The sequence below is a fragment of the Erinaceus europaeus genome, chromosome 5 (assembly GCF_950295315.1).
Source record: "Erinaceus europaeus chromosome 5, mEriEur2.1, whole genome shotgun sequence".
Classification (NCBI taxonomy): Eukaryota; Metazoa; Chordata; class Mammalia; order Eulipotyphla; family Erinaceidae; genus Erinaceus; species Erinaceus europaeus.
The window spans coordinates 45,199,779-45,213,030 of NC_080166.1; the positions used below are offsets into that span (position 1 = coordinate 45,199,779).

The 13,252-nt window shown below is 39.0% G+C and overlaps 1 protein-coding gene and 1 pseudogene across 4 annotated transcripts in view; one reads left to right on the plus strand and one right to left on the minus strand.

Moving 5' to 3' along the window:
- The window catches only part of MAST4 (microtubule associated serine/threonine kinase family member 4), a 724,287-nt gene that overhangs the window by 631,931 nt on the left and 79,104 nt on the right, over positions 1-13,252 (minus strand). The window lies entirely within an intron of this gene.
- On the plus strand, positions 977-1,481 carry LOC103113905 (large ribosomal subunit protein eL36-like; annotated as a pseudogene).

The window sequence follows — 13,252 nt, forward strand, 5'->3', positions numbered from 1 at the left end:
ATGTTATTAGTAGCAGCAGCCTCATGCTACAGATCAAAGTAATGAGGAAACAGGGAGTGTTCCCAAAAGTTCAGTTAGTGAACAGTACAATGAGCAGAATCAAAACGATCCATAGTGATGAGAGATGGAGTGGAGAGTGAACATCAATAACAACAGGAAAACTAAGTGAAAATTTAAGGCAGCAACTTGTGTGTGTTGAGGTAGGGAGCTACAATGGATAACATAGCCAGCAGTATCTAGGCGTCTAGTCCTCCTCACACAAACAGATCAGAGGAAAAAGAGAAGACAAGAGCTAACAGAGACATACAAGGCAAAGATCACCATATATCATAAAAGAGGGCCGAATTTCATGAAAAAAAAAATAATGCAGACAAGGAAATAGGTCAACTAGAAGAACACTGGACTTGCATGCCTGTGGCTGCCAGTTCAACCCTTGTACCATGTACCACATGTACCATGTACTACAGTGATGCTCTGGCATCACTCTCCACCACCCCCCATCTGAAATTCATATGAAATAAGTCATGTCAAAAAAATTAAAGAAAAATAAAGAATGCCTCCCTAAAAGAAGTAAATGACTAGCAAGATGTTTAAAATATCCTCTACTATCTCTAGGGAATGAGGCAACAGCAATTCTAATAGAGAAATTTACAGCAATATAGGCTCATGTTAACAAAGAAGGGAGATCTCAAATTAACTACTGAACAACACAGTTAGAGTGACTGGTAAAGCAGCAACAAGAGACCTGAAAGTCAAGAGAAGGGGAAGAAAAATCAAAATCAGAACAGAAATTAATGAAACAGAAAAGCCCTATTTAAGGACTGTGACTGTGAAGTCCAACTCTATACATTGCCTTATTATTATTCACTTGAATACATTTTAATCAGGTTTGTGTTGGGGGAGGTGGGGGGCTATGTACCTAACATTGTTAATTTCTTTTTATATTATTTTATTTATAAAAAGGAAATACTGCTTCCGCCCAGGCAGTCCGAGCAGAGCGGCAGCCATGGCCGTCGGCCTCCACAAGGGCCACAAGGTGACCAAGAACGTGAGCCAGCCAAGGCACAGCTGCCGGCGCAGGTGCCTCACCAAGCACACCAAGTTCGTGCCGGACATGACCCGCGAGGTGTACGGCTTCGCCCCGAACGAGCTGCGCGCCATGGAGCTGCTCAAGGTCTCCAAGGACAAGCGCGCGCTCAAGTTCATCAAGAAGCGGGTCGGGACCCACATCCCATCCGCACCAAGAGGAAGCGCGAGGAGCTGAGCAACGTGCTGGCTGCCATGCACAAGGCTGCGGCCAAGAAGGACTGAGCACCCCCCGCCCCGCCCCCATAAACGCTGCGTGTGTCTTGGTCAAAAAAATAAAAAAAAAAAAAAAAAAAAAGGAAATACTGACAAAACCATAGGATAAGAGGGGTACAACTCCACACAATTCCCACCACCAGAACTCCCTATCCCATCCCCTCCCCTGATAGCTTTCCTCTTCTTTAACCCTCTGGGAATATGGACCCAAGGTCATTGTGGGATGCAGAAGGTGGAAGGTCTGGCTTCTGTAACTGCTTCCCCACTGAACATGGGTGTTGACAGGTCGATCCATACTCCCAACCTGCCTCTCTCTTTACCTTGTGGGGCGGGGCTCTGGAGAATCTGAGCTCCAGAACACATTGTTGCGGTTGTCTGTCCAGGGAAGTCTGGTCTGCATCATGCTAGCATCTGGAACCTGGTGGCTGAAAAGAAAGTTAACATATAGAGCCAAACAAATTGTTGATTAATCGTGAACCTAAAGGCTGGAGTAGTACAGATGAAGAGTTGGCGGGTGTGTGTGTGTGTGTGTGTGTGTGTGTGTGTGTGTGTGTGTGTCCGTTCTGTAGATAGCTAGTAGGCATATTTTAGTTATATTCCAAAGGGCCTGTGGGCTATACAAGTGTTTCGTTTTGTTTTTTTCTCTGAGCCTGAAATCTGATACGCAGGTGGATCCAAATTATTGCCTGGGGAGATGATGTCATGGCTGGAAAAAGGAACAGAAATCTGGATCAGGGAAGAGAGTAGCTCCCAAATATGGGAAAGGTGTATAAATATTGTTGACTATAAACCCCATAAACTTGATCTGATCTGGGGCCCATATTCAACTTAGGAGCCTATGTGACCTCTGCAGATCTGAATTCACATTCTGTGGTCATGAGTAGGAATGTTTCAAGCTGCCCAATATCAGGACCCATCTTCCTCAGGCATAGCACAGAGTATGTTGTTCAGCCTCCCTTTGGAGGATGGAACATTTTCTACCGTTGTTGATCCAAGTTGAGGTCAAGGTCCTATGGGGGCCCACAAAGGGGTCTCTTTTGTTGTTCCTGATAGAGATGACCAGTAACAATGCAGAGAGGGATTTATTTGAGGTCTAGGCCCATCATGTCTCTTTGATATCAGGACTCTCAGAATAGGGCCCCAGTTGATGGGTGGCCTGATAGTGACTAAAGAGTCATTATTAAAGTATGCTAGTCTCTTTCCTTTATTCAGCTTTTGCAGTCCTTGCTTTGATAAGGATAGTTTTGGAGTGAGTGAGGGAAGTGTAATAGGAAATAGGTGAGGAGGTTATCTAAGTCTTAAGTAGACACTATTTCATTATGAACTTCATACTGACTCACTGTAGACTATTGTGTACGTTTGCTTTCAGGTATATATTTTGCCCTAATATATGGACATATGTGAACATATGCCCTATCTCATGGGACCTGGTCTATATCTAGGTTTGGGGACTTTGTTAAGAAATGAACCACCTGGAATGGAATCAGAGAATCCTATGAAAGGAAAGGTCTCACCAGAGTAATGAGGCTGAAGGGTTGACATTCCATGCCTGATGTCTCTGGACACAGTCTGAAGTGAAGCATACCAAGGTGGTACTCCTTGCGTTGATTAGGTTGGGATCAGAACATTGTTTATTTCAATCATTAACTTTTGGAAACAAAGATGCTATTAGTAACCATGCATGAGAGGCCAGGAGGTGGCAAAACGGGTGAAGTGCTTAAGTTAAGTTACCATTTGCAAGGATACAGGTTTGATACCAGCATTCCCACCTGCAGGGGAAAGCTTTGTGAGCAGTGGAGCAGACTACTCCCCATATCTTGCCCTATTTCTCTTTGTCTCTGTCATAATAAAAAAAAAAAAATAGCCAGGAGTCAGGTGGCAGCACAGTGGGTTTGGCGCAGGTGGCACAAAGCACAAGGACCGGTGTAAGGATCCTAGTTCGAGGCCCCAGCTCCCCACCTACAGGGAAGTCGCTTCACAAGCGTGAAGTAGGTCTGCAGGTGTTTGTCTTTCTCTCCTCCTCTCTGTCTTCCACTCCTCTCTCCATTTCTCTCTGTCCTATCCAACAACAACATCAATAACTACAACAACAAAACAATAAGGGCCACAAAAGGGAATAAATAAATAAATAAACAAATTCGCCACACATGGTCGATGGAAATAGGTAGGGTCACACTTGCCATGGGTTACACAGTTTTATAATCCCAATACATACTCCTCCTTTAGCAAAAATGGTGCTGCCCACTGCTCCAACTACTTCCCCTTTAAGGAGTATACTTTAGTCACCCTACAACTCTCTCTTGCCCTAATATATTGTCCCTATCCACCTCAAAATCCCGCAACACTACATTATAAATAAATATCTGTTTACTGATCTGGTCCTCTTAACAGCTACTTGAAAAGTTTATTCCCACACTTTATTTGCATGCTGTGATTTTTAAATGGTCTTACATTTCTCCACACTATCAATTTATGGGTAAATAATATTTAAAATTATAAAGTTACAGTCAAATGAGATATAGGGGCTTCTGTATCAATCTGTGGGGCTTCTAAAATTTATGGAAAAACAGCAGTCATTGAAAGGAAGAGACACTAAAGTGGTTTCATGTTTATTTCTATTAGACAAGATACTCCAGCCAATTTCTCTGCTAAATTAGCTTTCCTTGCCATAATGGAGTCAATGTGATAGCAACTGTCCCAAAGGCTGTACATTTTAAGTCACATAAAAAGAGAATGCACTGAGATGAATATTCCATTTTATTTTTGGCATACTGCACAATTCATTTGGTGTGATTTATGCAATTTCTCTCAGACCACAAAGTTCCATATAAGAGAATCATAAAAGAAGAATATAGATTATCAGACATGCCATGGGAAACAAAAGTGACACATACTTTTTTCTAGGTGATTGGGTGAACCTGTAGAGATAAAAGTAATTATTGGGAGTCGGGCAGTAGTGCAGCGGTTTAAGCACATGTGGTACAAAGCACAAGGACTGGCATAAGCATCACAGTTCCAGCCCCTGGCTCCCCACCTGCAGGGGAGTCGCTTCACAGGCAGTAAAGCAGGTCTGCAGGTGTCTTTCTTTCTCTCCCCCTCTCTGTCTTCCCCTCCTCTCTCCATTTCTCTCTGTCCTACCTAACAAGGAAAACATCAATAACAACAATAATAACTATAACAACAATAAAAAAGACAACAAGGGCAACAAAAGGGAAAATAAATCATAAAAATTTAAAAAGTAATTATTAAGCAGGTATTTTAAAGCCATTCACAATAAAAATATGAGTTAAGTTTTAAAGAATTGAGCAAAAATAGATTTATAAACATGATACTGTCAATTTTTAGGCTCATACAAAACTTCTTGAGGGCAAGAATATTCTGAGTGATTGAATTTCTTGAAATTAACATACAGCCAATGAGGAGAATTCTCTAATATTTCCAGTAAATTTTCCCAGAACTGGAATAGCAAAAAAAAAAAAAAAAAAGATGTTGAATTTTTGTTCCTATTTATTTATTTTGCCTCCAGGGTTATCGCTGGGGCTCAGTGCCAGCACTATGAATTCAATGCTCCTGGAGGCTATTTTTCCCATTTTGTTGCCCTTGTGGTTGTTATTGTTGTTCTTACAGCTGTTGTTGTTATTGTTGGATAGAACTGAGACAAATGGAGAGAGGAAGGGAAGACAGAGAGGAGGAGAGAAAGATAAGACACCTACAGACCTGCTTTACTGCTCATGAATCGAACTCCCCTGCAGAAGGGGAGCCGAGGGCTCCAGCCAGGATCTTTAAGCTGGTCACCATGTGTGCTTAACCCGCTGGGATGTTTGGTGTCTCAGGCATGAACATCTTTTTTGCATAACCATTATGCTACTTTCCCAGTCCTTGCTTATTTTTTTTTTTAATTTCATCATTTAACAATGTCATCCTTGAACATATTGATTGCTATTTTAAAGTTTATGTTCTTTGCCTGAATTCCTTATGAATCTGTTTCTATTCTTTTCTCTCCATTTTTAGATAAATTACATTTCTTTCTTGTTCTCCTCCCAGTTATACTCATTCTCTTCATGACCTTCTCCAATCCTATGATCTTAAATTCTTACTATATAGAGATGACTCCCAAGTTATAACATCCAGTCCCAGCCTTTTCCCCTTAAGGTCAAATCATGTTATCCCACTGCCCAGGACATATCTGCAATAGACTGTCACATAATCATATCAGGATGCTCTTAATTTTTATCACCCTCTTCAGTTATCTTGATGAATGGCAATATAGTTTTCATTCTTTGAATCAAAATCTTTGGGATCATCTTCATATCTTTATTTCCACTATAATCTAGTCAATTAGCAAGGTCATTTTTAAAATTTATTTATTTAGGGAGCTGGGTTAAGCTCACATAGTGCTAAGCTGGAGAACAGGAGTAAGGATCCCAGCTGGAGGCCCTGGCTCCCCCACTACGGGGGCAGGGGGTGCTTTGCAAGCAGGTCTGCAAGTCCTATCCAATAACAACAGCAGTGGCGACAATAACAATAATAACAACAGCAACAACAGAGGCAATAAATGGGAAGAAATGGCTTCCAGGAGCAGTGGATTCATAGTGTAGGCACAGAGCCCCAAGTGATAACCCTGGAGGCAAAACAAACAAAAAAACCCAAAACCTTATTTATTGGATAGAGACAGAGAGAAACCAAAGAGGGAAGGGGAAAGAGAGAGAGAGAGAGACAGAATAATACCTGCTGCACCACTTCACTGCCCATGAAGCTTTCCCCCTGCAGGTGGGGAGAACCTGGGTCCTTATGTACTGTAATGTGTGCAGTTAACCAGTGTGCCACCACCCACCCCAGTTAGAAAAGTCTTAAATCTACCTTCAAAATGTATCTCAAATGCAATCACTTTTCATCATGGTTGCCTCTACCACACTCAGGACCAAGCAACGTGCCATAGCACCTGTTTTACTGCAACAAAGGCCCATCTATCTCCTCCTACTTCAACTTTGACTCACACTATCCTTATTATAGGAGACAATGTGATCTCGGCTTTGAGACTTGGAAAAAAATCATTCATTCTCCCTTAATCACAACCTTTCATTGGCCTTTCTTCTTGATTGATATAAGAATCAAACTGCTTAAAATAGTTAGCAGGGCCTTGTATGATCTTTGCCCTTGAAGCTTTCGGATCTTGCCTTCCACTTGCTTATCATTTATTCACTTGCTCCAGTCACATCAGCTCCTTGAAGTTCCTTGTACAAAAGTGAGACATGTTCTCACTTCAGGATTTAAGCATTTTCTGTTCCTTCTCTCTTAAGCATCCTGTCTCCTGATAGCCATCTGATTTGTCCGTTCACTTCCTTTAGGTTTTCATGGAAATGTCAACTTCTTAGATTGGGGAAGACAGCATAGTGGTTATATAATAGATTTTCATGCACAAGGCTCTGATGTCCCTGGTTCAATCCCCAGCACCACCTTAAGCCAGAACTCAACAGTGCTCCAGTCTCTCTCCTTCTCTGTATCTCTCTCATTAAAATAAAGTGAATTAAAAAAAAATCTAAAAAAAAAGTCAACTCTCAAGGAGACATCACAAAACTAACCAATAAAAAATTGCAACTCCTATTATATACATTTATTTTCCCTTTTGTTGCCCTTGTTTTTCAATGTTGCTGTAGTTATTGCTGTTGTTATTGATGTCATCTTTGTTGAGAGAAATGGAGAGAGATGGGGAAGAAAGAGAGGGGGTGAGAAAGATAGACACATGCAGACCTGTTTCACCGCTTGTGAAGCGACTACCCTGCAGGTAGGGATCCGGGGGCTCGAACTGGGATCCTTCCACCAGTCCTAGCACTTTTATATACATTTTCCTTCCCCTGTTTTATTTGTCTCCACGGCAGTTATCTCCATTTGATGTTAAATATGTGTTTAATTTTGGTTTATGCTCAGAAAAGTAGCTCAGTTGGTAAAGTACAGAATTCACATTGCTTTTGCTTAGCTGCCTCCTTCATCTATACTCAAACTCCATAAAAGCAAAAAATCATATCTATTTTATTTTTCATTGCTGAAAATCAGGGTCTAGCATGTGGCAAGTACTTGAATTAGTATGGAGAGATAAAGGGAGTGGTAGAGGAAGAGAGGAAGCAGTAATAAAGGGAGGGAACGAAAGAGGAAGTAGGAACAGCCAATCTACTAGCCTGAAGTATATGAATAGGTAAGAATCATGTCTAGGGGTTGATGCAGTGGTGTACATTGAGCATACTTTACAGTGCACAAGGACCCCGGTTCAAGCCCCTGGCCCCTACCTGCAGGGAGAAAGCTTTGCAAGTGGTGAAGCAGTGTTGCAGGTGTCCCTCTGTCTCTTTCCCTCTCTATCTCCCCTATCCTCTCAATTTCTGACTGTCTCTACCAATAAATAAAGATAATAAATGTTTTTAAAAAGAATCATGTCTAGGGGCTGGGAAGATAGCATAACAGTTATGCAAAAAACTCTCATGCCTGAAGCTCTGATGTCCCAGGTTCAGATCCCAGTACCATCATAAGCCTGAGCAGAGTAGTGCTCTAGTCTATCTTACTTTCTCTGCATATCTTTCTCATTAAAAACAAATAGGACTATCAAGCATGAAGTCCTGAGTTCAATCCCTGGTAGTATATGTACCAGAGTGATGCTCTGGTTCCCTTTCTCTCCTCCTATCTCTCTCATTAAAAAAAATAAGCAAAATCTTAAAAAAAAAATTCTAAAGAATCACTTCTAAAAAGTATGCTCTAGGATTTAAATTTATGTTTAAGACAAGTACACAAGACCCCAAAAGTAGCATAAACACAAATACCCATATGCAATATAAGGGTTAAACAATGGAAGATAAAATGACAACAGAATTCATAACTGAATATGCGTTCAGAGACATCCAAATGATTTTTGATGCACATCCTGTAGCTATATAGATTTCTTTCCAATCTCTTTTCATTATCTTTAAACAGATGGAAGCTATAAAAGACGTCCAGCATACTCAGCGCTCTAATTACTTGGCTATAGCTCATTCAATGGACCACTATCCCTTTAACTTTATTTTAAAATAAAGTGTTTACATGCCCTAAATTCAGAATATTAAGTGCTTTTGAGCATATTAAAAAGTGCCTAAAGAACTAAAATCCTTGACTGTATTACAATATTTAATTAAGAAAAGAAAAGGATTCTACAATTAAGGTACTTTACACGATGGAGATGTGAACTGAAGAGCTTTAAATGAAATGATTTGACAGACTCTAAAGAGGAGTCTTTTTGCTCAAACTTTTGATTGTCTGTGTTTTGTCTCTGAAACTAAAGAGTACACAGCTTAATTAATTAACCACTCTATCTAGCACCCAGCCAACAAAAGTTAAAAAAAAAAAAAGAAAAGTATAAAGGAAGGACAATAAAAAGGAGTGCAGATAGTATTTTTTAAATAACTCTAATGATCAAGATGGCGACTTTGGAGCCACAGCTCCATGAGCTCCAAGAGGCAACAGCTTGCAACCAGGAATCCCCTGGATCTACCACCAGGTTCCAGATGGCAGCATGATGCCGACCAGACTTCCCTGGACAGACAACCGCAACAATGTGTCCTGGAGCTCCGCTTCCCCAGAGACCCACCCTACTAGGGAAAGAGAGAGGCAGGCTGGGAGTTTGGATCGACCTGTCAACACCCATGTTCAGCGGGGAAGCAATTACAGAAGCCAGACCTTCCACCTTCTGCAACCCACAATGACCTTGGGTTCATACTCCCAGAGGGACAAAGAATAGGAAAGCTATCAGGGGAGGGGATGGGATATGGAGATCTGGTGGTGGGAATTGTGTGGAGTTGTACCCCTCTTATCCTGTGATTTTGTTAATGTCTCCTTTTTTAAATAAGTAAAAAAAAGAAAGAGGAAAAAATAACTCCAATTATTAAATTATGTAGAGGTCACTTAACCTTCTAGACTGTAAGTACCAGGAGAACAGACATTTTTACCTGTTTTTTTCCCTCTACCATTTATCATGAAAACAAAGTTTGAAGGTTAAACATGCTTTGCATTTTACGTATAGTATAGAGTAAATCTACCCGTTTTGATTATCACTAACACTGAAAAAATACCACCTATACTACATGGCTATCTTTTGGTTTGGCTAGCATCTAAAGTGTATTTTTATTTTAAAAAAATACCCATCCCATATATTCCTACAATACCAATTCTAGGCATTTACCCAAACATTTAAACATTAGTTAAAAAAAAAAATGTGCAAGCCAACAAGTTAGCTCACCTGGACAGTCTACCTACTTTGTCACACAAATGTCAAGTCCAGTCCTCAGCAAACCAGGAAGCTGTGGTGTTGTGGTATTTTTTGCTCTCTCTGTCTCTCTAGCTAAAAAAGTCACCTTAGAGTAGTGCATTCCCAGCGAAGCAACAATAACAAAAGATACATGCACCTCTATGTTTGTGTCACAGGACTAGTCTTAGTAGCCAAACAAATATAATCAATTTAAGTGCCCACCGACGTGACTAAATAAAAAAGCTAAGGTATATAATCAAAGGGATACTACTCTGCCACTCAAAAGATAACAATGTGACTTTGGATACAAAATGATGATGTCTGGTGAAATAAAGAAATGAAGTGGTTACCAGATTATTTCATTTATCAGTACTGTAAATAACATAAAATGAACTGGAAAAAATATCCAATTCTTATAATCACAAAGTATAGTAATCATTGAAGGAAAAGGATGGATGAGTAGGTGAAAAGGATAGTGGGGTCTTGTTGATAGTGAGAGGATAACAGAACTTTGAGGTGAATACAAGGAATCTTAGACACAGTATATGTCGAAGATTGGTTATGCTCTTGAAATTTCAGAATGTTGTTAACCAATGTTAAATTGATACAACTCTAATTTAAAAAGCTGTGAAGTGCACTAGAGAGGAAAAAACACTATTTTAAGATCTTGTATTATGTCATTTTTCTTTCAAATTAAAATCATATATAGACCTTATATAGACTTGACAAGTCTTATATAAGACAAAAACTTATATAGACTTGACAAGTCTTATATAGACTTGACCACAGCTCTTAGAAGTCCATCTTGCTCAATATTTGATAATACATCCTCTAATGAAAAAAAATTCTGGGTCCCTGTTTTAATCAGTTAATTGCAAGTAAATAAGGGTATCCACTTTGACTTCATTTGAATTCCATCTCCAACAGTGATAAAGCAAATGCATGAAAGACCCAGACTGAACAGACAGTATCAATTCTTAATTTTGGTCTGGAGACATTCACTATAATTTACTGCCAAATATCCATTTCTCCTTTCTCACTAGCAAATTCAGATGTATTTTACTACAGCAATGTGCTGAGCAGAAGGTAAGAAGAAACAAAGTTACATTTCCTGAACTCTTTTGCAGATAGGAATGGGCCCATGGCATTCCTGGTCAATGATATGAAACAAGTGAGTAGGTGGGATTTCAGCTGAGCTAACAGCAGGAGCATCTTAAGACCATAAGAGAAAGATCTGGATCTCTGGGGCAACGGCAGAACGGCAGAGCCGCGTCAGTTATGTACAGCCAACCTCACTTTTTCCTTCATCAAGAAAAAGAGTCTCTACCAGGTTAAAGCTACAATGTTTAGGTTGCATTTCTTGAGAAGGAATCAAATCCTTACTGATACAATTATTAGTGGTGACTGGAGGACCAAGGAAATAATTACTTTTCATAATGCCTTCCTGAGACTTATTAACTCAGTATCCTTACAAAAAAAAATAAATAAAACTACATGCTAGTATCATCTGAATTTTTATATTTTAGCAAGTCAATAGTATTGAGAGATTAATTATAATTGTTTGGTGCTGGGGAAATTAAGATTTTAAGAAGAGACCTTTTTTATTAAATATAACTGCCTAAAAATTCATATGGAGGTTGGGAAAATCAAGCACCACTAATGAAAAGTCTGAATTACAGGATTTAATTGTATTCCTTTTATTTTTGCAATTAACAAGATCATTATTATGTGTATAACATTTCAAAAATATTTGCTATCACCAAAACAATGCTGAATCTCAAAAACTAAAATCCCTTCCAAAGTTTACTAAGTATTTCCTACACCAAGTTGAACAAGTCTTATTATATTTATCACAAATTTCTGCTGCAAATAACATAATGGCATTCTTATTAAACAAAAATGTTCTTTAAATAAGTGCACGTAATTGTAAGGCTTGTGAGGCTTGGCTTTTATAGTCCCATAGCCTCTGACTCTACAGAAGAAGAGATTACTGCATATATATCACACTCTAACATAAATGTGCTTTGAACAACACACACTAGTGAGCCACGTCTCCAAGTAAACACAAGCTCTCTGTCATTTACCAAGGAAGACCTTCTACCACTTTGCCACCCAGAACACCTACTGACTCTAGAAGACCCAGAACCTCAATTATTTGTGCATTATTATCTCAGTAATATATTCAACACAGCATTACATGATCTTCTTTTCGTTTGACTATAAATAGCCCACTGAAGACAGTGGATTTTTAATTCTATGAAAGGCATGGTAAAGATAATCAACAATTGCTAAATGGGCAAATGATCCAATGAATACAAGATAATGTTCACTACTAATAATGTCATAGAAAATGGCATCAAAGTTTAGTTATGACTTGTAGGGCATATCGAAAGCTAAAGTGAACTTAAGGGACAGTTGATGGGTACCATAGTCCAAGGATTCAAGCCTACCTTTCCTCTGATAAAGCACTTCAGCATTTGTTTGCATATATAATGACCAAGCTACAATGGTCAGATACTACATGACAAGTGATATGCCAAAAGTGGATCAGAGATAACAGACTAAAAATCAGACAACATAAGTTCAAGCTCCAAACACAATTGGTTACTTCCCACCTACCTACCATACAGAAATTACTTTCCTACTTACTTTGCAGGTTGTTCTGAGGATTAAAGATCTTGTTTTGCCCTTCTAAGCCAGAACCTAATGTCTGGCACCTAAAGGGCACACAAATGTCAATGAATGCCACTGAACCCAGAGAAGATACAGTGTCAGGACTCAAAGACCAGACTTTTTCCCACCCCACCCTGCAGACTCCTAATGCTTTATTAAGAAATATAACGTTTTCCCCTCAAGTTTAGTTAAAACTATTGGCTATCAGTTCCTTTCTGAGTATATGGTTTTCCTTGAAAGACTATGCCAGTTGTTGCCTTGACAATTTCACTTGCCTCATTTAATTTGATATTGATTTAAAAGGAGAGGAAAAAACACACAACCGTTCTACAATTAACAATTAAGCTTACATAAAACTTGGTTGGAAATAGGCTATTCTTTGCTTGCTCTCAAACTGGAGTGCATACTGACAGGCCAATCTAACATGTTGTGCTGTAGAATCTAGGGTAGGTTCACAACTATACTCCAAACCAGCTACATTATGTATTTCATGATGCAAGCTAAGAAGTGGCGTACTATAGCCTGTCTTCATCTCTGATTTTACACCACATATGTTTCAATGAACATGTCTCTTCATAGATGACCAACTGTTATAGAAGTTGCTGCAACAATACCAACACATTGTATTAGAAATTGCAAGCGAGTAATCCAAGGATTATTAGTATCCAATAAAGTAAATGTTTACATGTAGACACTAAAATCACATGTAATCATTTTTTGCATTTTTATTTTTTACAATCATTTGTGTTTAACACAAATTTATTTCCCACATGTTAAGAGCACTGTAGAGGATTTTAATAAACCATGTTCCAGCTTTTCACACTTTCTCCTTTATGTTTTGTTTTGTCATCTCCTATGTGGGTGGGTTTCCATTTTTTTTTTTAAAGCTGCTTCTCTATTTTTATTACATTGGAATAGAACTAAGAAAACTATATATTTACCATGAGTAACCAAGACACACTTTTCAGTCATCTTCATGACTAATAATAAAAATGACAGGAAAATAGG